We start from the raw sequence: 24,279 nt of genomic DNA on the forward strand, positions 1-24,279 counted from the left end.
AGAAAATCATTGAAAAGTTTTAAAGTTTTATACCTTCAACTCAGGAATGTTCTGAATACTTCTATGTTGATTAATTATCTCACATAAAAATACACGAGGAAATGCAAGCTGTTTGGTTTTCATCTACCAACATGAAAGTTAAAACTGAGTAAATTATTTTGTCAAGCTTGGAAACATGCCATTATGTTTCAGTTAACATTTCCACCAACTCCTGAAGTTTATGCAGAACTAGAACTGACCTTCTATCTGACATATAAGAATTTAAGGTTCAAAAGTTTATACTTGTAAAGAAAATAAATTAGATTTGTGTAAAGAAAATAAATTATATTTGTGTAAAAAAAATTACCTTTTCAGATATTACTTTATTGCCATTGATTTTCCTTTCCATTTGCCTAAATGTATGGGTAGGTTGTTTTTTCTCTGTAATGAAAGCTGCAATTTCATCACTATTGGTTTGCCATATATAAAATCCTATTTTCTTTTTCATTTTTTGTTGATGGATTCTTTTGCTGTGCCGAAGCTTTTCAGCTTGATGTAGTCCCATTTGTTTATTTTATCCTTAGTTTCCATTGTCCTAGGAGATACATCGGTAAACTTACCTGTCCTATGGCTACTGGGAGAAGCTAGCTCCTCTCAAGAAAAATAGCCATTTTGGTTTGGGCACTTATGAAAAACCAAATACTCCTAGCTGTTGCTTTTCCATGTCTCCCTGCAATGTTTCCCACCCCAGCTTCTCCTTAAGCACCTCAAGTCCAGGCCTCCTTGCCCCAAAGCCTCAAGTGAATAGCTGCAAATGAAAACTCCTGCATTCTGGTTTTAGAATTAAAAAAAAACCAACTGCCAATTTCTTTCCAATCAGCTATGGTCTATAGGATCCAGCCTCCACTGCAGCCAACAGCCCTGCTGCCTTTCACTGCTGGATGTTACATAGGCCATTGGTCTTGGCTCTGGTGCTCCAGGCTCTGGGTACCAGCCTGGGTTCTGGGCCTCTATTTTCTGATGGAACAGGCCCTCATTTCTCAGCCTGCCAGCCTGCTGCCCCTCGGCCCTAGAAGTTGGGTCAGCTCCTCTCGAGACCTCCCCCTTCTGACAAATATCCAGGTGTTTTCTCTTTCCTTTATATAAGTTTCCTCCTCAGCTGGACTTCAGTTGTTAATTCCAGGTGAATATTCTTCAATTTATTTGTATTTCCAATCTGGCCCTGAGATGAGGTGCACGACAGGTCTGCCTATTTGGCTGACATTTACTTCCCCTGGTGATGGTTTCTGTTGTTGTGCAAAAGCTTTTCATTTTTATATAGTCCCATTTGTTTATTTTCTTTTTTAACATCATTAAAATGTCCATACTGCCCAAAGCAATCTATAGATTCAATGCAATCTCTATTGAAATACTAACAGCATATTTCACAGATCTAAAACAAATATTCCAAAAACTTATATGGAACCAAAAATACCCTGAATAGCTGCAGCAATCTTGAGAAAGAAGAACAAAGTTGGAGGGATCACAATACCGGATATGAAGTTATACTACAAAGTCACTGTAATCAAAACAGCCTCGTATTGTCACAAGAACAAGCATATAGACCAATGGAATAGAACAGAGAACCCAGAAATTGCCCCAAGCCATTACACTCAATTAATATTTGATAAAGGAGGCAAGAGCATACAATGGAGTCAAGACAGTCTCTTCAATAAATGGTGTTGGGAAATTTGGACAGGTACTTGCAAAAAAAATGAAACTAGATCACCAACTTACACGATACATAAGCACAAACTCAAAATGGATAAAAGACTTAAATGTAAGCCATCCTATATAATAAAAGGGTAATATGCAAATTGACCCTAATGGCAGAACAACCAGTTGCTATGATGTGCACTGATCACCAGGGGGCAGACGCTCAACACAGGAGCTGCCCCCTGGTGGTCAGGGTGCTTCCACAGGGGGAGCACCACTCAGCCAGAGGCTGGCTCATGGATGGCCAGTGCAGTGGCGGTGGTGGGAGCCTCTCCTGCCTCCATGACAGTGCTAAGGATGTCCGACAGATGGCTTAGGCCTGCTCCCATTAGTTGGACATCCCCTGAGGGCTCCCAGGCTGCCAGAAGGATGTCTGACTGCCAGCTTAGGTCCAATCCCTAAGTCATCAGTCGGATATCCCCCGAGGGGTCCCGAACTGCAAGAGGGTGCAGGTTGGGCTGAGGGATTCCCCCCACCCCACCCGAAGTGCATGAATTTTCATGCACCAGGCCTCTAGTGACACTATAAAAAACCTAGAAGAAACCATAGGCTACAAAATTTTAGACATCTCTCGTAGCAATGTGCTTGCTGATATATCTCTTAGGACAAGGGAAAGAATAAAAAAATAATATGTAATACACTCTTAATGATAAATTTTGGCTATTTGAGATTTATTAGCTTTTCTCAGTATATATTATCAGCTGATAGTCTCTCATTCATAATTAATGCATTTCATCACTGATATCTCATTGATAATCACTTCTTATTAATTTTTGAAATATTTAATTCATTATTTATGCTTGTAGTGCATCCATGTATAAATTAGGCCATTAACATTACCAGACAAACTGATTTTACCTAATTTTGCTTTATTTTCTTAATATACTAGTACAGGGTTGGGCAAAAGTAGGTTTATAATTGTTCGTGTGGAAAATAATACAATAATTAATAAATAATAATACAAGAATAAACTCTGTTTGACATAATCACAACTGTGAACCTACTTTTGTCCCACCCTGTACTCAGTTTTTCTGTTATACATTTATTTTCTTACTAGAAATGTAATATAATCATAAATGACTTTCGTTTCTCAGGCCACATTATCATGGATGTAAAATATATTTATTCCAACAAATAGTTTCTACGACTCTGGATTTACTTACTTTAAAAAATGTAGTGCCTTCTCTATCTCACCTTACTCATGGTCTTAGTGAAACACAAATAGTTTTGAGAGTCCTTAGGGTACATCTTTCAGATGCTGTGTGAATCAGTCAGTACTTTGGCTGCTACTTAATGCCTCCCATTTTCTTACTCTTTGCTGTGGTAATGCCTCATCCTTGTCCATTAAAAAAAAGCTATGGAATCCATTGCCTCTTAAGATACCACTCATTATGAATGGCTTTTGAAGGTACTTGCTGCTGATGGTACTCTTGGAAATTTTTGCACTAAGGTTGCTGATACCTACTGCCTTTGCCTGAGAGGGATATGTGGACTGAGATTGCCATCTCTCATCTAATGTTGCTCACATTAATGCTCCTGATACCTCAATGTAAGGATTAAAAAATGTATAATGAAAAATGGCATGGCTATAGTAAAACAGTTGTGTAATTCTGTATAATAGGCAAAACAGCTTGTGACATTTTTCATTCTTTTCCTGTTTGGGTACCACTCTAGAACTGAAATGTGAATGCCTGTGAGTGAGCTAGGTCAGTGACTAATCCAACTGAGTGACATATACTGTGCTATAATTAAAATCAATGTTTCTAATAGGGCTAGCACATTGAACTCATCTTGAATTCTGTCACTTTTTGTTCCCTGAGGATAAGTTATTTTCCAAGAGGTTCTTTGGGCCCTCAGGTAACTAGGTTCTTGGACTGTTTTTCCACAAGTTCTCCAAGTATGTATAGACATGCCAAAAACCTAAATGGAACAAAACTTGGGTGCATACTGAGACTCCCTACAATAAGCATGCCAAACTCAAAGGCTAACACGGGCCAAATAAACAAGGTTTAAGTTTATGTGAGCCACAAAAAAACAAAAGCTTCACTTTTCATAGAAATGCAGGCTTATTTTGATAGAGACATGCTGAATACAAAGGGCTGAAATAAATGAGTAATTGTTAACATAAAATAATAGAACATTTTAATAAAAATTAATAATTTTTCTTGAACATTAACTTACCAGACACTGAATAATTGCACAAATTAATAAGCTTAACCCAAATAAACCTATTTTTCTTGTTCTCTGAAAGCGAAATATTTCCTACTGCACACACCAAACAAGTCAGACGTGGCAATCAGCTGCTAAAATATTCACTGCTAGTATTAGTGGACAGAAATGGTGCACCTGCACGTAAGGCACGTAAGGGAAATGAATGCAACGATTATAGTAATCAGCCATTAGCGAACTTTGTAGTTCATTGTTAATAATATGTATAACAGGATATTGTAAAAATTAAGTTACAAAATTTTTATTAAAACATTTCTTACATGCCATTATATTGGCTGGGCCACAAAAAATACTTGTTGTGGGCTGCATGTGGCCCGCGGGACGCGAGTTTGACATGCTTGCCCTACAACTTCCTCTTCCTAGTCAAAACTTTATAGTACAAGCTACAGTATGAATCTTTATGCAAGAATTAATTATCAAATCTTGCAAAAAAATGGGAAAATAAGCAATCTTTTATCTTGACACTCTAAGATTGGTTCACAGGCCCAGGCTTTCACATACCAAACAACCTTGGGCTTTTTTTGTAACATCCTCCCTTGGCACAACCAGGGTGATAGAATAAAGCTGGCCTATAATCCAGATTTCAAATTACCTCCGCTGTGAATTAGTACTCTTTTACAAGATGAGCATTTTCTTTTCTGACTCTGATCCTTTTTCCCCTAGAGAAGTAAGCCTCCAGGCCCTTTGTGTTTTCTGTAACTTCATGAGGCCTCTCTGAAGGAGCCTTATGTTAAAAAACCAAACAAACAAACAAAAAAACCACCGTCCATTAGAAAGTCTATGGGTATGGATAGTCAGACTCTTTAGCTTATGATGACAACCACTCCAGACTCAACTTCTCATTCACTTTTTACCTCTCTTTCTCATGGAAATAAAACACAGTGAACTATAAACTTTTCTTAAGCCAAGGACAGATGATTCATCTTCCTGCCTTGGTTCCCAAGTGCTGGGCATACCAATGTAGGAAAAGTATATTTCCCTAATTCATCTTCAGGCGATCGATAATGTTTATAGATCCCCCTTATTAGATCCACCCCATTTTATGCCAGCTCTTTTTACACAGGCCTCAAAATTTAATCCCACTAGATTGGGTATAATGTTCACCTGTTATTCAATTTATACTGGACAGGGGTACCCAAAGTCTATAACAGTACTCATCGCCTAACTTGGTATCTCTGGCACCAAACTTGAGCATTAACACCACTGCTATGAGCCACAGTGATTTTTCATCTGGGAATGTCCAGTTGTTTTTCTTTTTATCTAGCCACATAATAGGTCAGGCTTATTCAATTACCATTCTGAACACCCACTACAAGTTAGGGGTTTGGGAACAGGCAGGATTCTCTATAAATAAAAAAAAAAAGAAAGTGGCTTTTTAAAGAGTCTTTATAGTCAATATCTAAGAATGTCATATATCAACCCTTTTTGCTCTGTCCACTCCCCGTTTCCTGGCAAGTTCAACAAAGTCCAATAAAATATTTTAGTTTGTGAATTTCCTTGAGAATCATGATGGTGTGGTTCTGGATTTTTATGTGCCCATCATCTGGACTACTTTGCATAATAGCCTAGAGAGAGAGAAAAGCATTTCTTCCACAAAACCTAAGCAACTATAATTAGATCCCTTTATTTTTGGGCATGATGGATAAAAAAAATATATATTTTCCAAGAGTTTGCTGCTCCCACAGTTTTGCTATCTGGTTTAAAAACAAGACATCTTTATTCATTAACACTATGAGTTTGTCATTATGGATTGTTTCAAGAGAGGCTGCCAAATTTGGACATATTTTGTCATGTGCAGAAGTTTCATAGTGTATGTACTTAATGTCTTCAGTCACTCTTGGCAAACAAAACAAATGAAAATTCAGTTCCAAACAGTTTTAGGGTCTTTTTAATAGGCACAGTAATTGATAATGCTATTATAAATATATGCTGATATCCTTTGAGGAAAACCAAATGTGTAAAATTAATCAAACGTTTCTATTTCCCTTGCACATACCAGTGCAAAAGTTGGTATAATACCTGATTGACTACTTCCAAATTATGTAATTCTTAAAGTAAAATATTAGTCACCCTAGAAAAATATTTTTCAAACTGCAGATCATAGCCCATTAAGTAGTGAAGTCAAGTCAGTGGGTTGCTAACAACATTTTTATAAAGTGAATTATAATAGGACAGAGTAAGAACTACAAGAATGCATGGCATTTCAAAAAATATTTTGTGAAACTTTTATTTCTGTTAAATATTTATGTGAATACTAGGAGCCCGTTGCACGAAGTTTCGTGCAATAGACCTTCCTTCACCTGGCTGCCGGCACCAGTTATCCGCCAGCAGCAGTTTTCCTCTGGCCACCCGCTGATCAGAGCGCCTCCCGCCAGCGCGATTGGCCACCCCGAGAGGAACTCCGATCGGGAGGCGCTCAGATCGGGAGGGTGGCCAGAGGAAAACTGCTGCTGGAGGAAAACTGGAGCCGGCAGCCACGCAATCGGCCACCCCGAGTTCCACCACCAGCGTCTTTTGCAGCGCTGGCCTAAGCAGCGCCGACCGTTTAAGCCAGCGGGAGGAGCGGGGGGCGGGGACTCGCGAGTCCCCGCCCCCCGCTCCTACCGCCAGCCAATCGACCACCCTGAGTCCCGCCCCCCGCGCCTCCAGCTGGCCCAATCGTGGGTGTAGCGGAGTGATGGTAATTTGCATATTACCATTTTATTAGGTATGATATGCATATATGTTTATAGATAGAGATATAAAATTTAATATTGTGGATAGTAGTTGGAAAAAATTGAAATGTATTTTCATAGTTAATCACCAGTCTTCTTGGTTTAGAAGGGTTTTTTCTCTTAGCTCTTAATGCTCTGTATCTATCCTTTACCACATAAATTGAGACAGCTACTACAGATATTGTCTCGAGGCAGACATAAATTATCAGACATGTTTGCTAAAACAGAGTACCATATACTTTGGGAATTCCAAATAGACCCAATTTTCTTCTTGGGAATAGTTTCTATTTCCTATAGGTTGAGTATCTAAAATGGCATATCTTTTCTGCTAATCCTATCCCTGTAGCGTAGGTTAAAGCCTTTAAACTTTAAGCTGGAAAATCCACCACTCACATATGCCTTGTAACATCTAATTTTTTTTGAAGGTACATATATATTTATTAAAATTATTAAAAAAAACTATACAAGGTACATTTTCACAGAAATAGAACAAAAAATCCTAAATTTCATATGGAACCACAAAAGACCAAGAACAGCCAAAGAAACCTTGAGAAAGAAGAACAAGGCTGGAGGCATCACACTTCTTGATTTCAAACTATATTACAAAGATACAGTAATCAAAACAGTATGATACTAGTATAAAAACAGAGACACACAGGTCAAGGGAACAGAATAGAAAGCCCAGAAATAAACCCGGATATATTTATGACAAAGGAACCATGAACATACAATGAGGAAACAATAATCTCTTCAATAAATGGTGGAAAATTGGACAGCCACATGCAAAAGAATGAAAGTGCACCATTACCTTACAACATACACAAAAATCACCTCAAAAGATTAAAGACTTGAAAGTAAGACCTGAAACCATTAAACTCTTAGAAGAAAAGAGGATAAGTTCCTTAACACTGGTTTGGTGACAATTTTTTGGATTTGACACCAAAAGCAAAGTCCGCAAAAGCAAAATAAACAATTGGGACTAGATCAAACTAAAATCACAATCAAACAAACAATCAAACAAAGAATACTTCTACACAACAAAAGAAACCATGAACAAAATGAAAAGGCAACCTATGGAATGGAGAAAATATTTGCAAATCACTTATCTGGTAAGGAGCTAATATCCAATATATATACCTTATACAACTCAACAAAAAACAAACATAAAACAAAACAAAAAAATCAAAAACAATCTGAAAGATCTGAGTATTTTCCCATAAAAGACATACATACACATGGCCAACAGGTATATGAAAAGGTGCTCAACATCATTAATCATCAGGGAAATGTAAATCAAAACCAAAATGAGATCACCTCACACCTGCTGGAGTGTCTATTACAAAAAAGACAAGAAATATGTGTTGGCAAGGACATACATGAAGAAAAAGGAACCCTTGTGCACTGTTGATGGAAATGTAAATTGATGTAGCAACTATGAAAAATAGTGTGGAATTTTCTCAAAAAATTAAAAATAGAACTACCATATGATCCAGCAATTACACTTCTGGGTATTTATTTGAAGAAAATGAAAACACTAACTCGGAATGATATCTGTACCCTCATGTTCATTGCAGCATTTTTTACAATAGCCAAGACATAGAAGCAACCTAAGTGGTCCGTATGATGGATGTAGGGATAAAGAAAATGTATGTATACTTATACATTTTTTATACATTTATACATTAAAATAACATTCAGCCATAAAAAAGAAGGCAATCCTTCCATTTGCAATGATATGGATGAACCTTGAAGGCATTATGCTAAGTGAAATCAGTCAGAGAAAGACAAATAAGGTATGATCTCACTTGCATGTGAAATCTACAAACACCCGAACTCATAGATACAGAGAACATATTGATGATTGCCAGAAGTGTGTGTGTGTGTGTGTGTGTGTGTGTGTGTGTGTGTGTGTATGTGTAAGCAAAATGAGTTAAGGTGGTTAAAAAAAAGTACGGTGTTTTGAATTAAATATAATAGAAAGAATGTAAATTTTGTTATAAATGATTAAGCTCCATAATACTGGTTTTCTCACACAGTTTGCATGTTTTGAATTAATTATGTTAGAAAGGATATAGACTTTTGTTATGAATGATTAATCTCCATAATAATGATTTTCTCACACAGTTTGCACATGTACCTGTAGCCATTATAGTGTCATCACTCCCTTGGGTGAAAATCGCAACTCGCTGCCTCTTCAAGTTCACCTTTGGCAGAGCTTGGGTCTTTCTGGCTATCTCTTTAATATCTTCAGTCTCAAAGCCTTGCTCTCTAGCAAAAGTGGCAACTTCTGTCTCATTTCCAAAAAGTATGTCAACATACGGCATAACTTTCATCAATGATTCCTTGTAGAATTGACTAATAAATGGTGCAGACAGGTTCAAAGTGAAAATTCTGTTGTCCGCAGAAGCATGCTGAGCCACTTTTAACACCGACTCTGGTGAAATGGTAAGAAAAAAGCCTGCTATATAATAAACTTTTGCCTTTTCTACTAACATCCAATTTTTCTCCATATCAAGATGTTTTTCTTTTTTATAACAACTGGCAGCAGCAAGATTAACTACAAGGGACCTGTTGCCCCAGTGATGCATGCAGCACCAGTTCCTGTTGGCTGCTCATTCTGCTCATAGTAATGAGCATCCACATGCGCTTCGGCAGCTTTTCTCTTCAGGATCTCCCCAAATTTATCTATCCCAATGCATCCAAAAAATGTTGCTGCTTTGTGTGGCTTCTGAATCATCCACTGGGCCACTTTAATTGAATTCTGGGTAGAACCGCCAGCATGATATTCGACTTTGAATTTTTTTACAAGTTCATTAAAGAGTTCCTTGTGCTTGTCTTCAGCCAAGATTTGGTCATTTGCTTTAAGAGAATACTTATCAAGGAAATCCTTATCCACTACAACAGTGATGTCGAGAAGAGGATTTCCCATTCCAAAGATAATATTTTCACTCAGCGCTCACAATGCCTCCACCTTCAGCTTTTTGGGCTTCGGCTCCTCCTCTGCCACGGCCATCTTCGCGCTCCCACCCCACTTAGGATCCAGCGTGCGCCCCACCCCTTAGGTGTTCCAGTGCCTCCCCATAACATCTAATTTAAAAGTGTTATTCAATACCTTCTGCAATACAAGCAAGATGTTAGGGACAATGGAGACCAAGGCATAATATGGCATCCTAGGAATTCGTTCCAGCAATAATACAGAAATGATTATTGGGGTCTTGTCGCTCATGCAACTGGTTGGCTGAGGCCAAAAATGTATGAGCCTTTGCTTCGACTTATCTGAGGTTCTTTGTGTGATTCTCTCTTTAATAGCATCTTGACAGAACTAATATTTTCTATAGGTCTATTCAAATTGGCTGTAGTCGGGGGGCTTGGGACGTTAAATAGCCGACATCCATGTCCTTTTAGTGTCCTGCTAATGGCAATGCTGTCATTTAGAACTCCCAATACTTCTAGATAGTTTATGTAATCCATTATCTTTCAATTTTGTGTTGTGAGGTGGCAAAAACTATTGTTTTTCTCTAAAGTAGCCTCTTAAACTGATCTACACTAATAAAAGAGTAAGATGCAAATTGACCGTACCTTTGCTACGCCCACCAGCCAATCAGGAGTGAGTATGCAAATTAACCCAACAAAGATGGCGGGTTAATTGCATACGCAAGCGCTGAGCGGCTGGAGGCAGGGCCTCTAGGCAGCTCTAGGCAGTGTGGGAAGGAGGAAAGGCGGCTCCGGGCCGTAGTGAAAAGGCAGCTCTGGCTGGAGCAAAGGAAGTGCCAGCAGCCAGGGGAAGGAAGGCCCATTCTTGCATGAATCTTCATGCATCAGGCCTCTAGTAAAGATATATTTTCCCTGCATCAATTATTATAATTTTATCTTTCATACAAATAAAATTGAGTAATTTTATTAGCTTCCTAATAAGCCATTCTATACATCTTGTATCTGGTCATATTGCCTGTGAATATGATAATCATGCCCATTCAAAAATGTTCTGATTTTGTCTCATTACCGCAACAGGTAAGGTGTATGTACAGAATGAATTGGTAATAATATCACTAGTTTATAGTTCTATATTATGATTTCTTAGGTTATTAACCTCTGGTAAAGCAATCTTCTTAGATCAATGGCTATAAAACTGGGGAAATTTTTGCTATTTGGGTTATTTTGCAACACCTGAAGACATATTGGTTGTCAAAACTTTGGGGGAAGTGTGCTACTGGTATTTAGTGGGTAAAACCTAGGGATACTGCTAAACATAACACAGTGCACAGGGCAGCCCTCTCACCCCAATGCACACACAGAATTATTTGGTCCAAAACGTCAATAGTGTTGATGCTGATATTGAAAAGTCCTGTCCTGACCCTGACATTTAACCCTAATATTTCCTTGAGTCATTCAAAGTTAAGTTGACCTATTCCCTTAAGCACCTATCATTTATACAGAGGCTATACCATGTCCCTAACCCTGCTATTTCTTCTCAACCCCTTATTCTACTTCTCAAAGCTTGACTAAATCTCAAACTCGAAATTAAATTAGCTCAGATCTTAAACAATGAATGTTCTAGGATTTTAACTAGGAGGAATAAATAGAGATTGAAAGTTGGTTTTGTTTCCATTTATCTATAATTCTGGTGAACTAGTGTATATAAGGTAAGTAAAGGGAGTTTGTTATGGATATATCATCTGCCGCTGGAAATAATATTTTAGGACTTAAAAAGGCTAAAATTAGGCTCAATCAATGTCATTTACACTACAGAAGGATTGATTTCACTCATCTTAGTGGGGGAAGATAATGAATTCAATTTGAAATATGATGAGATTGAGATGCCTGTAAGTAATTCAAGTGGAATTGTAAAGCAGGTAATTGAACATATTAAATTGTTGATAATAATAAAAATGTGGGCATCATCAGCCTATATATGGCAAATGAAGTATTGGGAGTGGATGATAGCAGCTGAGGAAAAAATATAGATTTAGAAGAGAAAGTAGTCCACAACTGAACTCTTAGGTAACTCCAACATTTGATATTGAATAAAGGATCAATTCAGATTCAATATCTTTCTACTATATCAGTCTGTCTCCTAGACAGAAGGGGAATTGCATTTAATCATTCAATAAAATTTTATATTAAACACCTATTATATGCCAGAAACTATTGTAAGTACTTGGATATATTAGTAAACGAAACTGACAAAAATACCAGACCTTAGGTAAGCTTATGCATAGCAAGTTTCTTTATAATGAAACAGGGGTTTCAGAGGTATTCCCTGTTCTAAATCCTCTGGTTCTCTGAAAACCTAAATTCCCACCTTCAATATTAGAGAGAAATTTTGATGCAATTCTATTCACCCCTTCTCCCCACTTCAGTATCTTTGTTCAATATTGCATGTGATTTATAGGTTTCTTACAAATTTGCTGGTTGCTTTAAATAAGTTACATAGATAATACAGCGATCCAGAAATTAGAGAGACTTTGGCCTTGGACAAAAGGAAAGAGAAAAAAAGTTACATAAAAAGAATGAGAGGCCTTCATAATGAAATAAATTACATTATAAATACAAGTTAAGAAAAGTAGACAAAGAAATCTCAATTCCAAGACTGACAAAATATAACAAAGATGGGACAACATAGCTACACAGTATTGGAGGGAGTTAGGGTAAAAGGGTGGGCCTGGTTTGAAAATGCATTAGGAAAAGAATATTTAGAGAAAACAGAGGTAAACTCAAACAATCATCTTTCTGATTTTGTATCTTTGCTCTTCTTTATCTCAGACTTGAGTTTTACTCCCATCAGGCAACAAATGGATGAGTCAGACCACATAATGAATGCATTGAACTACAATTTTATGATAATACTTTAGACTTTCTCAGCACTTTTGAAATAGTCCTGTTATTGTAAGGGAGATGAATCACTGATAGAAAGAACCCAGTTATATATATATATATTTTCATTTAAGGCTTGTATGTTTATTTAACTGTGAAATTATAGTTTAGAAGCACATTCATTTTATTTTATTTTATTATCACCATTCATCGCCCCTATACCATCTTTCACATCCACCCTCTCACCCCTCCCACAATCACCACACTTGTTGTCCTTGTCCATGAGTTCTTCCTCTTTTTTTCATTTTTGATCAATCCTTCCATCCTCCCCAATAACTGCCCCCCCCATCGCCAGAACTGTCTTCCTGCTCTCTATGAATCTGTCTCTATTTTGCTTGTTATTTCCATTTGTTCATTAAATTCTACATATGAGTTAGATCATATGGTACTTGTATTTCTCTGACTGGCTTATTTCACTTAGCATACTGTTCTCCAGGTCCATCCATTGCTGTTGCAAAGGGTAAAATTTTCTTCCTTTTTCAACCAAGTGTATTCCATTAATACTATATCTATTTTATCCATTTATCTACTGATGGACACTCAGAGCCCAGTACTTAATGACAGCTTTTCTACTTCACCTTTAAATAACCTTATTACTACTGTGAGGCCTCTATCTATTTTTGTGTACCCCTGAAATTATATATCAATGAAAGGACCATGTTTAGAGAAATATTAAACTTCAGAGCCTTATGTTGCAACTCAAAGATACTTAAAAAATTTTATTGATTTCAGAGAGAGAGAGAGAGAGAAAGAGAGAGAGAGAGAGAGAGAGAGAGAGAGAGAGAGAGAGAGAGAGAGAGAAACACTGATTTGTTGTTCACCCATTTATGCGTTCATTGGTTGCTTCTTGTATGTGCCTTAACTGGGTATCAAAACCAAAACCTTGGTGTAATAGGACAACACTTTAACCAACAGAGTTACCTGGCCAGGGCAACTCAAGGACACTTATAAAATAATTTCAGTTCCTAATGATTCCCTTTGTCTTTTTCAATGCCTCTGGCTGCTGAGAAATTGATAATTGCTAATATTTCCCTGAGACCTATCCATTATCTTGTATCAATCATAGAAGCTCAAGTGGAGAAAACATAAGAATTTCTAGGGGTTAGGGTGTTTTTTTTTTTTGCACTACATATTCCCTCTTATTACTCCTTATAGATTATAATATATACCTCCTATCCTTATACTTAAATACCACTGTTTTAGTGAGACACTGTTACTTATGAGAATGGGATTCATTCCTTATGTGTATTAGGAGGTTAGAAAGGTTGAAGTGGACTGACCAGTTTGATATATTTAATATATGCCACAGATATATCTCTCATACAAACTCCTAATCCAAGCAACAATGAGTTTTCTGTACTATCCAGGTTAAATTTCAAAAAATGCAGGTTCAGCCCTAGCCAGTTTGGCTCAGTGGATAAAGTGTAGGCCTGAGGACTGAAGGGTCCCAGGTTTGATTCCAGTCAAGGGCATGTAGGTTGCAGACTCTTCCCAAGCCTGGGCCCTGGTCTGGGCACGTGCAGGAGGCAACCAATTGATGTGTCTCTCTCACATCAATATTTCTCTCTGTCTTTCCCTCTCTCTTCCATTCTCTCTAAAAATCAATGGAAAAATATCCTCAGATGAGGATATACTAGAGGCCAGGTGCACGAAATCTGTGCATGGGAGAGGGGGGTCCCCTCAGCCCAGCGTGCACCCTCTCCAATCCGGGACCCCTTGGAGGATATCCAACTGCTGGTTTAAGCCCGATCCCCGGACCACCCTCTCACAATCCTGGACTGCTGGCTCCCAACTGCTCGCCTGCCTGCCTTCCTGATTGCCCCTAAATGCTTCTGCCTGCCAGCCTGATCACCCCATAACCACTCCCCTGCCAGCCTGATTGATGCCTAACTGCTCCCCTGCCAGCCTGATTGCCCCTAACTGCCCTCCCCTGCAGGCCTAGGTCCCCCCCAACTGCTCTTCCCTGCAGGCCTGATCACCCCCAACTTCCCTCCTCTGCCAGCCTGGTCACCCCTAACTGCCTTCCCCTGCAGGCTTGATAGCCCCCAACTGCCCTCCCTTTCAGGCCTGGTCTCTCCCAACTGCCCTCCCCTGCTGGCCATCTTGTGGCTGCCATCTTGTGTCCACATAGGGACAGCCATCTTTGACCACATGAGGGCAGCCATCTTGTGTGTTGGAGTGATAGTCAATTTGCATATCACTCTTTAATTAGATAGGATATACATACATACAGGTTCAAAAGTCTAAAAATGAAATGCTTCAGACAGAAATATCATAGAACACTCTACCTATCTGGCTAGTACCTGACTTATGAATGAAGTTTACTGGCTATTAAGTCCTGTTTCAGTTACCATTGCAATATAACTAACCATTCAAACTTAATGGCATGTACCAACTGATTTATTATGCACATATGTTTTACAGGTTAGGAATTGGGAAAGGACACATCAGAGATGGATTGTTTCTGCTCCACAGTGTCTATGGCCTCAGCTTGGAAGAATCAAAGACTGAGAGCTAACATCATCCGAAGCCCCACTCACTCCCATGTTTGGCAATTGGTGCTGTCATCTCTGATCTCAGCTGGGACAGTCTGCTGGAACCTGTGACCTCTTCACATAACTTCTTAGACTTCATCACAGCCTCGTGGCTTTTTTCCAAGAGCAAGTGTCCCAGTAGTCACAAAGTAGAAACTCTATCACCTTTTATGTTCTAGCCTTGGAACTCACATAGAATCAGTTGTTCCATAGTTACAAGCCCACTTAAATTGAATGGGATGGGAGAGAACATAAACCCCAACTCTTGATGAAAAAAATGTCAAAGTCACATTTTAATAAGAGCATATGATATGGAAGATATTGTTATAGTTAACTTTGGAAAATGTAATTTGTCACAACTTGCCCACTGGCTATAACAATTATCATCTTTCTCACAAGCAAAATACACTGATCCCCTCCTCCAAGTCTAATCCCATATGACATAAGTTTAACTACCAGATAACATTCTCTAAATAAAGTGTAGGTATAGATGAAGATGCTCAGATTTGGTTCTTAACATACAGTTTGTTGAGTATATCTTGACTTGAAGATAGGAAAACTAAAGTTACAAGTTATCTGATAGACATACCCAACATACAGTTGTGGGGGCAGGCCTAACATAGCCACTATAGACACTGATGGAAATGAGAGGAGGGAAAAATAGAACAAATGTTACAATCACTAGTTCATAGCAATTCTGAAATCTAAGTATGAATATGTTGCCAATTCCTCCTTGTGTTCTATTGCTTGGAAATTGCTTTCTATTATTTCTCACTCTACCTTCTGGTCACTTGGTTCCAACTCTAAGCCATCTTTTCTTGTTGCATAAAAACAATAGTTTATGTTTGAAGCTGAATAGTTCTCTCAATTTGCTTCCTCCTGTAGTAGTATGGACATCCAAAGCACTCCATTTTGTAACATTTCTATCCTTATTAGTCCAAGCTGATACAATTTCTTGAAAAACTTTGTGGGCTTTCTGTGTGCTAATTTATAATTCATTCCATTAGGGGGGAAAAGCCATGCGAGACTATAGTAGGTAGTTTAAAGTTTTTAAAAGCTCTATTGTTTAGCAAAAAGGATCTGTAAGGTATGTCCTTAATATCCTTAGAAGACCTTTGTCTATCTGAAATATTCTAGGAGGAACTATCTGACATATTTTTGAGGTTTTAATAAAATATTTTACAATCCCAATCTGGTTTTGATATTTGGCCTAAAGCCCTTTCTAATTTGAGAATCACAGTCTAGACAGGCTAGCAGAGAGAAACAAACTTATTTTTCAAACCCAGTAAGTTCTGGATTCTTTAAGTTAATTCTTTAGCTCACATCTCTCCCCCCACATCTACACATATAAAAGCCTAAGCAACTGAATGACTGAACAACCTGTCAACCAGTCGCTATGATGTGCACTGACCACCAGGGGGTGGACGCTCAATGCAGGAGCTACCCCCTGGTGGTCAGTGTGCTCCTACAACCAACCTCTCCCGGCCCCTACCCTCAGCTGGCTGGCCCCGATAGTCCTGATCTGGCCAGCTGGCCAACCTCCTCTGGCCCCTCCCCCTGCCAGCCAACCTCCCTTGGCCCCTCCCCCTGGCCCACCTCCCACAGCCTCAATTGGCCTGGCCAGGTCAAGGGACCCCACCTGTGCACAAATTCGTGGACTGGGCCTCTAGTGTTATAATATTCAGTGAAAAGAAGTCAAGAGTCACTTTCAATGTTTTGCCTGTATATCTCTCTATATAGACAGATAATCAAGTTTATTAGGTATATTTCCTATTTTCCATATTACTATAGTATGACATTGCTGCTTTCTGCTGCTGTGTAATAAGGACTCCATTTTTTTTTCAGCTTCCAATTTTCTTTAAGCCCTTACCAACTGCCCCTTCCAGGTCTGTATGATTTTTCTACTACTCTTTTCAAGACTTTTCCATTTTCCATGTGCTACCTGGCCCTAAAGCCAATGACACAAATTTTTAGGTTTTGTTATAACAGCACTCCACCTACAGGTACAAACTTATATTCCAGTTAACTCTTGCTGAATAATATAAATCATTCCAAACTTAGAGGCAGAAATAAACAACCATTTTATTATGATGACAAGTCCTTTGGGTTAGGAATTTGGACAGGACAAAACAAGGATTTCTTGTTTTTGTTCAAAAATATCTAGGGCCTCAGCTGAAGATGCTCAAAGACTGGGGGTTGGGACCACTCGAAGACTTATTTATTCATATATCTGGAATTTGATGCAGTCCATTGGCTGGGGCCTTAGCTGAGGTTGTTGGTGAGAACTTCTACATGTGTCTTCTTCATGTGGCTACTTGGAGACTTCTTTTTTAGAGAGATTATCTTGAGGACATACATCATCATGTGTCCCAGGGGTTAATCATTACAGCTTGGAATATTTGAACCAATCAGAAAGAACAACCCATCTCTAATGCATTTAGGCACTGTTCTGGCAGCAATTCAAGTAAAAATATGAATGTGATAAGTAACCAGAATGTCTGGTTGGACACATTGTTATGTTTCACATTGTCCCACAGCACCCTTAAGTTTTTCTGCTGTTTTTTTTTTTTGGTTCTCTGATTGAGTGATATTTCAACTCTCTGTCTTCTAATCCACTGATTCAATCCTCAGCTTCCCCTAATCTGCTGTGTATTCCTTCTAATGTGTTCTTTTTTAAAAAAAATATATATATATTTTATTGATTTTTTACAGAGAGGAAGGAAGAGGGATAGAGAGCTAGAAACATCGATGAGAGAGGAACATCGACCAGCTGCCTCCTGCACACCCCCTACCGGGGATGTGCCCACAACCACGGTACATGCCCTTGACCGGAATCGAACCTGGGACCTTTCAGTCCACAGACCGATGCTCTATCCACTGAGCCAAACCGGTTTTGGCTAATGTGTTCTTTATTTGTGTTATGTCATTCTTTATCTTAGACTGTTCTTTTTTCATAATTAATACATCTTTGTTCATACTGTTGAGCATCTTTACCATCATTACTCTGAACTCTGTTTCAGATACATTTCTTATTTCTGCTTCATTTATCTCTTCTTCTGGAGAATTCTCTAGTTCTTTCATTTGGGGGTTGTTTCCTTGTCTCCTCATTTTGGTTGTCTGTTTGGGTTTGTATTAGGTAGATCCTCTACACCTCTCAATCTCTAGTGCAGGACAGTATTAAAGGCCGTTTCTGACTAATTGGATCAGGCAAAGACTCAAAGTCTCCAGAGACTGCCTCTGTCTACAGACTAATAGGATTCCGACTTGAATTGCCCTCAGGCAATTGTCCTTAGGTGTATCGAGAGTGTTTTCAACAGTGTGGGGCAGTTGCTTCTGTCTGGAGGCTAATTGTTACTTTTACTCTCTTAAGTGGCCTCAGGGCAAGGTGTTTTCCAATAGTGTGTCTTCCTCCAAGGCAAGGCAAATGGCTATGTGGGAAAGATGTCCTCTGCTGGATGAGGGAATGACTCAGCCCAGGAAACTTAGGGTGTCTGCCTTCTGAGCTCTATCCCTCGAGTCCCCAGTCCTGGCTTCTGCTCTCACAGTTCCAGTTCACTTCACCCCCCCCCCTCTGCCAGGGCACAAGGTGGGTGGCTCCACAGGGAATTTTTGTGCATTGGCCCTTCAAGAGGGTGCCTGAACTTTCATCTGCCACTCCCCGGCAGACAGCACCCTGCTGCTTTTCACAGCTAGATGTTATGTGGGTACTCTCCTCAGATTTGGTGCTCTCTGCTCGGGAGCCCAGTTTGGGGATTAGATCCCAGAGTTCTCAGTGCCCCCTGCCCCCACCCCCCAGCTGATATATCTCTCCATGACTTCAGTTGCTGCCTGGCCAGCCCTTTCGCACCTCCACCCCTCCTACCAGTCTCTATGTGGTTTCCACCTTCGGTACTGGGGTATCAGGGTTCTCTACTGTGAGTTTTCCGTTGATTATTCAGGAAGCTTTTCTGTATTTCAGTTGTAATTCCAGCTTGTTCCTGGGAGCATGTCTTTGCAGCATCCACCTACTCTACTGCCATTTTTAATGATTGGTTGGACACATTGTCATGTAAGCCTGGATGATTTGGTGTAACAGAGACCACTTAACCTCAGAAGATCATCCACCATGAAAATGTTACAACCATGTTAGTTGGAAATAATTCATCAGATCATTACAAATAGTCTTATGTGAAGCACTTTGTGAAAGACACCAAAGTTGTAGACAGAACTGGAAGTCTATTATACAGATGATTGTTTGAAGTTGTCAGCTCAGAAACTCTGCACACAGTTATATGCTTCTGAAAATTACCGCATAGTCTTCCTGAGAAAATTATAGTGAATTTTATTGGATTTCTATTGATCTTTACATGGAATGATGCCATTCAACAACCCGCAAACATTCCTGAACCTAGGAACACACAACAAGTCCTAAAGCTGCTAAGATAGCCTTATCAAAATTTATATAATATTGATATCAATATTGATATAATATTGAGATCCTATTGTAAATATAATTTTGAATTGGTCCTCTTTTTTAACTTTATTTGTATTTGTTTATACTATAACAGATGTCCCCATTTCCCCCCACCTTTTCCCACCTCCACTCAGCCCACACCCCCACCTTCCCTCTGGCCTTCACCACACTGTTGTCTGGTGATCCCACTTTAGGGAATATATCATAAGAATCCCAAAATACCAATTCAAAAGAATATATGCACCCCTATGCTCATAGCAGCATTATTTACAATAGCTAATATCTGGAAACTTCAGTAGATGAATGTATAAAAAAAAGCTATGGTACATCTACACAATGGAATACTACATGGCTATGAAACAGAAGAAACTCTTACCCATTTGTGACAGCATGAATGGACCTGAAGATTATTTTGCTAAGTGGATAGGCCCTCTTCATCTACAATTATATCAAAATAATTTTTCTGGTAATTGCATTTTCTTCATAACTGGGAATATTCATTTCAATGTATGAATGTATGAATATTAATTTCACACATTCCCCCGAGGTGTAGCATGCATAAAATATATTTGAATGGCAAACAACAGCACTAAAGTACACCAATAAATTATATATCCATTTCATATTTCAGAAATGACCATTATTGTGGGGCATGTTTTAAAGCAAAGGGAAAGTGCCACTTTTTTAAAATATATTTTACTGATTTTTTACAGAGAGGAAGGGAGAGGGATAGAGAGCTAGAAACATCAATGAGAGAGAAACATCGATCAGCTGCCTTCTGCACACCTCCTACTGGGGATGTGCCCGCAACCAAAGAACATGTCCTTGACCAGAATCAAACCTGGGACCTTTCAGTCCATAGGCCGATGCTCTATCCACTGAGCCAAACCAGTTAGGGTGAAAGTGCCACTTTTTAATTTATACATTAAGATTTGCACCTTTATCATAAATACACTTTTTAAACTACTAAAAATACTGATAGAATTTCACAAGTGAGTTAAAAACCATTATAACTTTGATTGCTATTTGAATTCTTCCTCTAATTCAGGTCACCCATGGTTCATCCTATCATCTAAGATCCCCTGAGTAGTATTCTTACTGGATTCTCCAGAGCCTAAAGTGTAGTAAATGACCATCCTATCTAATAAAAGAGTAATATGCAAATTGACCATACTGCCACTACACCCACAAGCCACACCCTCCAGCCAATCAAGAGTGAGTATGCAAATTAACCCAACCAAGATGGCTGCAGCCACAGAGAGCAGGAGGCTTGGGTTTCCCCAGCAATGGAGGAAGCCAAGCTTTCCGCCTGCCCTGGCCGGCCCAGGCCTCTGCTCAAGGCTACAAAGTTTCAATTATAGAAGATAAATAAATCCCAACAAAAATGGCTGCGGCCATGGAATGAGCAGGAGGCTTGGCTCTGCTCAAGGCTACAAAGTTTCAATTATAGAAGATAAATAAATCCCAGATACCAGGGCTTCCGCTTGGGTCTCTGGGGGGCGTGGCTGGCCTTCAAACCACCACAGGCCCCTTGCCCAGGCCACCCCATGCCCCAAGGGAACCCCCACCCTGATCCAGGACACCTTTCAGGACAAACCAGCCGACCCCCCACCCTTGCACCAGGCCTCTATCCTATCTAATCCTATCTAATAAAAGAATAATATGCAAATTGACCCTCACTCCAACACACAAGATGGCTGCCCCCATGTGGTCAAAGAAGACTGCCCCCATATGGACACAAGATGGCCACCACAAGATGGCCAGCAGGGGAGGGCAGTTGGGAGGGACCAGGTTTGCAAGGGAGGGCAGTTGTGGGTGATCAGGCCAGCAGGGGAGGGCAGTTGGGAGGGATGAGGCCTGCAAGGGAGGACAGTTAGGGGTGACCAGGCCAGCAGAAGAGGGCAGTTAGGGGTGACCAGGCCTGCAGGGGAGGGCAGTTAGGGGCAAACAGGCTGGCAGGGGAGCAGTTAGGCATCAATCAGGCTGGCAGGGGAGTGGTTATGGGGTGATCAGGCTGTCAGGCAGAAGCGTTAGGGGCAATCAGGAAGGCAGGCAGGCGAGCAGTTGGGAGCCAGCAGACCTGGATTGTCAGAGGGATGTCTGACTGCCCGTTTAGGCCCGATCCTACCTGGCCTAAACGGGCAGTTGGACATCCTTCAAGGGGTCCCAGATTGGAGAGGGTGCAGGCTGGGCTGAGGGACACACACCCCTGTGCACGAATTTCGTGCACCAGGCCTCTAGTAATATTATAAAATCCATAGCTCCAGAAGCACTACACATATGGACATAGAAGGGCTGACAGCAATCCTGTAGTCCTCTCACTATTTTTTTTTTCAAAATAATTTACAAAACTATTGCCTCTGTAATTAAGTCGTTCTCCTATATATCAGGACACATCTGCATAATTCTAGGAATTTCATATCTTTTACGAACAGTTTCCTTTATCTGGCTCAGTTGATGAAATTTCTTACATAACTCCATGGACAGTCAGGCCTCACACTTATGAGCAAGGCAGAAGAACATTTTAGATAATCCTGATGATGGAGGAGATAGGTGAATGTCATTCTGTACATTCAAAAAGTCATTCCCTATGCCAGATCTATGTTGGATTAGTATAAGCACTCTGGATGTTATGTGATTTTATGCTAATGAGGAGATGTCAAAACTTTCAGAGTAGGAGGCAGACCCTGTGTATGAGTTCCAGTTTTTTAAAAGATGTACTATGGAATGATGCTGCTCTGAAAAATGACACCCAAGAAAGGATTTCCACATTTTTATGCGAACAACTGATTTAGATAGCCAAAGTTAGCAACCTGGACCTGTGTGTACAGCTGAAAGGCTACCTGGACACTTGGACACATCTAACCATCCATGTTCAGTCTATCACCAGTCATGATTGCAACATGAAATATTTTCTTGTAGAAAAGTCAGTCACTTTGTGTGTATATATATGCTGGGCCCACTAGCAAGAAATGCTGTAGCTATGCAACAATAAAAAAATTAACCAGGTTCTCTCCATCTAGCTTTATCTTAAGTCAGGGGAATCCTGGATACCTATGTAAACTTCCTTTAGACCCACATAATGACAGATTTCAAGGAATTTGGGAACAGAACTTATTCATTGTCCAGCAGGCCTGGACACATTTCAAGCCTCTGCCAGACTTAGTGTATACATGTAATGAGCATCTACTGCTAGGTGAAACCCACCATCTGTTAGAACATTTTAAGACAGGGAATTATACAGAACTACTCATTCTTTTTTTCCTTTTACTATTCATTTAGTTATTTGTTTGTTTGTTTTGGTTTGGTTTTTTAAATCTTTATTATTGAAAGTATTACATATGTTCCCTTCCTTCCCCACCGCCCCCGCCATTGACCTCTTCTAACCCATCCTCCCACTCCATCCCACCCCAGGCTTTCACCATCCTATTGTCTGTATCCATGGGTTATGCATATATGCATATCAGTCCTTTGATTTATTTCTTTCCACTCACACACCCTTCCCTACCTTCCCTCTGAAATTCGACAGTCTTTTCCATGCTTCTATGTCTCTGGATGTATTTTGTTCATCAGTTTATTTTGTTCATTAGATTCCACATATGAGTGAGCTCATGTGATACTTATCTTTCTCTGACTGGCTTATTTTGCTAAGTATAATACATTCTAGGTCCATTCATGATGTTACAAATGGTAAGAGTTCTTTCTTTTTTACAGCTGTGTAGTATTCCATTGTGTAAATGTACCACAGATTTTTTATCCACTCATCTGCTGATGGGCACTTAAGCTGTTGTAAATTGTGCTGCTATGAACATTGGGGTGCATATATTCTTTATTATTAGTGTTTCAGGTTTCTTATGATATATTCTAGAAGTGGGATCACTGGGTCAAATGGCAGTTCCATTTTTAATTTTTGGAGGCAACTCCATACAGTTTTCCACAATGGCTGCACCAGTCTGCGTTCCCATCAGCACTAGGGTTCCCTTTTCTCTACATCCTTTCCAACACTTGTCATTTGTTGATGATAGCCATTCTGACAGGTATGAGGTGATACCTCATTGTTGTTTTAATTTGAACCTCTCAGATGATTAGTGACTTTGATCATTTTTTCATATGTCTCTGGCCTTCTGTATGTACACTTTGGAGAAGTATATATTTAGGTCCTTTTCCCATTTTTTAATTGGATTGTTTGTCTTCATTTTGTTAAGTTGTATGAGTTCCCTATATATTTTGGAATTTAACCCTTTATCTAATGTGTCATGGGCAAGTATGTTCTCCCATGCAGTGAGCTCTCTTTTCATTTTGTTGATGGTTTCTTTTGCTATGCAGAAGCTTTTTATTTTGATGTAGTCCTATTTGTTTATTTTCTCATTAGTTTCCTTTGCCCTAAGAGATGTATCAGTAGATATATTGCTTTAATCATAATATTGTAATTTTGATGAATTCCAATTTATCTGTTTTTATTTTTTTTGCTTGTTCTCTTGGTGTCATAACTAAGAAAACATTGCCTAACCCAAGATCACAAATATTTACTTCTACATCTTAGTCTAAGTGTATTATCATTTTATCTCTTACAATCAGGTGTGTGATGAATTTTGAGTGAATTTTTGAATGGTATAAAGAGGGAGTCCAAATTTGTTTGCATGTGGACATCCACTTTTTTCAGTGTCATTTGAAAATACTTATTTTCCTTATTGAATCTTCTTTGCACCCTTCTCGAAAATCAGTTATTCAACATATGTAA

At 39.3% G+C, this 24,279-nt stretch overlaps 1 pseudogene across 1 annotated transcript; it reads right to left on the minus strand.

Annotated features, from left to right (window-relative positions):
• Positions 1 to 8,737: 8,737 nt before the first annotated feature.
• On the minus strand, positions 8,738 to 9,705 carry LOC307095276 (adenosine kinase-like; annotated as a pseudogene). Its single transcript has one exon. The product of its transcript is annotated as an adenosine kinase-like (transcript).
• Positions 9,706 to 24,279: the final 14,574 nt, after the last annotated feature.

The sequence above is a fragment of the Cnephaeus nilssonii genome (genome assembly GCF_951640355.1).
Source record: "Cnephaeus nilssonii genome assembly, chromosome: X".
NCBI lineage: Eukaryota > Metazoa > Chordata > Mammalia > Chiroptera > Vespertilionidae > Cnephaeus > Cnephaeus nilssonii.